This window comes from Dioscorea cayenensis, chromosome 20, assembly GCF_009730915.1.
Source record: "Dioscorea cayenensis subsp. rotundata cultivar TDr96_F1 chromosome 20, TDr96_F1_v2_PseudoChromosome.rev07_lg8_w22 25.fasta, whole genome shotgun sequence".
NCBI lineage: Eukaryota > Viridiplantae > Streptophyta > Magnoliopsida > Dioscoreales > Dioscoreaceae > Dioscorea > Dioscorea cayenensis.
The window spans coordinates 20,456,395-20,460,270 of record NC_052490.1 but is presented as its reverse complement, the minus strand read 5'-3'; the positions used below and the strand labels follow the sequence as shown (position 1 = coordinate 20,460,270).

Below are 3,876 nucleotides of genomic sequence, written 5' to 3'. Positions count from 1 at the left end.
TGCAACACAACTAGATTAAAATGATGACACCAACACTCAACAATTTATTCATGTAACCTAACTACAACTAACAAAAACAATAAACACTTGGGGTGTCTCCCAAGAAGCGCTTGTTTTATGTCACTAAGCTTGACGTACCTTGTCTTACCTCACGGGGGTTCATAGATGAAGGTTTCCCTCTTACCCATTGCTTGGAAGCATGATGAGCAAAGTTTCTTGAGCATCGAGGGCGAATTGTTGGGCTTGGGACCACCTAGCAATGGTTCATGGAACTCACTCGGCTTAGGCATACCTCCAACAGTCTTGGAGTGTTTCCGGTGGCGTCTCCTTGCCCTCTTCATTTTCAAGATCACCTTCTTCAGGATCCCTGGGGTAGACGGTACCTCTTCATTCGCACTAAGCATCATCACTTCTTCAATTTCCTCCTCTTGGTCGAACAAACCCTCATACGGGTCCGGATTAAACATTTCCTGCACATATTCATCAATAATCTCATCAGTAGTGTCTAGAAAATATAATGTATCATCAAAGTCAAGAGAATGCCGCATGGCTTCAGCGAGGCGGTATGTGAGCTTGTCATCTCCAACTCTCAACGTTAGCTCCCCGCCATCCATGTCAATCAAAGCCTTGGAAGTTCGCAAGAACGGTCTCCCAAGTATCAATGGTACATCTGCATCCTCATCGACGTCTAGCACCACAAAATTAATAGGAAATATATACTTGTCCACCTTGACAAGCACTTCTTCGATGATGCCCCTCGGATGTCGCACCGTTCGGTCCGCTAATTATAGAGTCATCTGAGTGGGCCTAGGTTCTCCCAAACCTAGTTTTTGAAAGAAGGTGTATGGCATGACATTGATGCTTGCCCCTGAATCTGCCAATGCCAATTCTTCACCTAGATTGCCAATGTTACACGGAATGATGAAGCTCCCCTGGTCTTTCTTCTTATTCGGCATGTTCTTTTGCAAAACCACCGAGCAAGATGCATCTAGGATCATGGAAGCACTCTCCTCTAACTTCCTCTTGTTGGTCAACAAATCTTTCAAGAATTTAGCATACTTAGGCATTTTGAGCCAATGTCTCAACAAAAGGAATGTTGATGTGGAGTTGCTTGAATAGACTTAGGAACTTCTTGTATTGCTCATCCGCTTGGTCATTCTTCAATCTTGAAGGATAAGGAATTCTTGGCTTGAAGGGTGGAGGTGCCATCTCCTTCTCTTTGCTCGGTCCTTCTCCAACCTCTATGACCTCGGGTACATGCACATTGATCTTCTCACTCGGGAGCTTGCCTTCAAACTCGCGACCACTTCGCAAAGTGATCGCTTTAATTGCTCTCTAGGATTCGTCTCTGTATTGCTCGGTAAGCTCCCTTGTGGTCGTTCCACTAGAGACTTCGCAATTTATCCAACTTGGTTCTCAAGATTGTGCAAGGACGCAGTGTGATTGCGAAGTGTGGCCTCAACCGATTCAAACCTTGAATTCAAAGATTGCATAAATCTGGTCAAGGCCTTCTCCAAGTCATGCATGCGGGTCTCCAAGCTATTAACTCTGTTCTCGACATTTGGGGCTTGTTGTTGTTGGAAACCCGGTGGCCCCATGGCCTTCTGTGGACCTTGGTTGCTCCATGAAAAATTGGGATGATTCTTCCAACCCGAATTGTAGGTGTTGCTATATGGATTCCCTTGATTCCTCATTGCATTACCCACAAAATCGACGTTCTCCACCGAAGATACATCACCAATAGAAATCGGGCAATCGAAGGAAGCATGTCCTCCTCCACATCTGTTACATGTTGTCACGGCCGCCACTCTGTTCGAAGCTATAACATCTAGCTTCTTACCCAATGCTTCAACTTAAGCCGCCAATGACGTTACCACATCTATCTCATGAGTCCGACCACTTTCTTCTTCTCCCTCGCATTCCACTGGTAGCTATTTAGACCCATTTCTTCAATAAGTTGTCAGTATGCCTCGGGGGTCTTGCTACCTAAGGTACCTCCTGCTGCCGCATCTAAAAGTTACCTTGTACTTGGATTCAAACCGTTGTAAAAGGTTTGGATAATCATCCACTCCGGGAATCCGTGTTGTGGGCATTTGCGCAGGAGCTCCTTGAACCTTTCCCACGTCTCAAATAGAGACTCCAATTCCGACTTTACAAAGGACGAGATCTCATTCCTTAGCTTTGCAGATTTTCCGGAAGAGAAGTAACGGCCAAGAAAAGCTTCTACCATCTCCTCCCATGTGGTGATCGAGGCTTTAGGTAATGAGTGTAGCCACTGCTTCGCTCTCCCCTTTAAAGTTTCCAGTCCCCAGCAACAGTGCCAAAAACTTGATATGTTTTTCGTAAGTGCACAGGTCGCGCACAAATAATACTGTGGTACCTCTTGAGGGGTAGGGTTGTCAAACCACAGGGACTAGACTCAAAGTACTAGCTTATTACTGATATCTGGTTGAATACAAATTGAGGATTAGATTAACAAAAAGAAATTAAATTATTAAAAGGTAAAAGGAAAGGAACAGGTGAAGATAACAGACAAATTGGATCGAGTGTCAGCAAAAAGAGAACAATGCCCTAGGATGATTCTTTTGCACTTAGTAATGCTCACTTGTTCTCTTGATTTACCATGTATATTCTATAATTCTAGTGTGTGGTCAAGAGAAATGTTGCAACTATGGTTCTTAACTAACCGAATTTTAAGAAAAAAATGGCTAGAGTAATAAGCTAGAAGTTTCCTAGAATTTCTTAAGTCCCCGGCAAGGGCGCCAAAAACTTGGTTGCTTTCCAACAAGTGTACAGGGTCACCAAGTAATACCTTGAGCAAAAGCCCAAGGATCGTATTCCACGGGGCTAACGAGCTCTTATTACTCCTCCATCACTTACTTTCTAACCTTACAACTTAAACATGGACTCTAACACATGCAACAATATAAATAATTCACAAGTATAACAATTCCAAGGCAAGCAAGAAATCACAAGAGCAATGATGATGAAGGATAGGCCTAGGGATGAGGATCCCCATGAGGGGTCATCATGATATATGGATGCATAAGAATAACATAGCAAGGGTGATTTAGACCGACAGATCTCAACATTAGTTCAACCGCAATCTCTCTGCAGTTAAACCTTAATTCCATATGAATAATGACAAGGATCTCTCCCTAATCACATCCCTATAATTGCATTAAGCAAAGGAAGATCATGAAATAAGGATACACTTAACCTAAGTCTACCCTTATAATTCGGAGAGGCTACCAACATCCAATTTCTCGGCATGTCGATACAAGAATACCCCTTCTAGCTCATTAATGATATAGTAGATGTGAGTAGGTCATATCTACATGTAGAACTCAATAAAGAACTAAGGATCTCTCCATTTTATAGTTCTAGACATGAAGAACAATGAGCCAAACCATAAATCACACTAATGCATTCCAAAATAAAAGTTTAGCATTCACAATACATGATGAACCCCGCAAGGTTCACCTATATCCGGTGGCCTTGGGGGTCTAGTGTGCCATCATACAAACAAGTATCACAAACTCAAGAAACATAAGAAAAAAAAAGCATAAATGGCACTCCCTAGTCTGAATGATGGTGAAGAAAAACAATACCGCCCGAATGACGCTTCCTCTAGCCCAAGGAATGCCAAATGTTCCCCCTCCCTTGATAATAAAGCTCTCCCCTTGAAGTTCAAGCCCTTGATCACCTCCAAGCCTCAAGCTAAACTCTCCCCAAGATAATGTCTTCATTTCTCATCTTCTCCTCCAAAGTGTTGGTTGCCCAAGATGTCAAAAAGTTCCCCTAAATGGTCTCCAAATGCCCTCATATACCCTTGGTATACTCCCTCTCAAAACCAGCCCGTATGCCTTAAAATAG

At 43.1% G+C, this 3,876-nt stretch overlaps 1 non-coding gene across 1 annotated transcript; it reads left to right on the top strand.

Annotated features, from left to right (window-relative positions):
• The first annotated feature begins 2,075 nt into the window (after positions 1-2,075).
• LOC120252179 lies at positions 2,076-2,182 on the top strand. The gene has a single exon (XR_005533722.1). It is a non-coding gene; the product is annotated as a small nucleolar RNA R71 (small nucleolar RNA).
• The last annotated feature ends 1,694 nt before the right edge of the window (positions 2,183-3,876 follow it).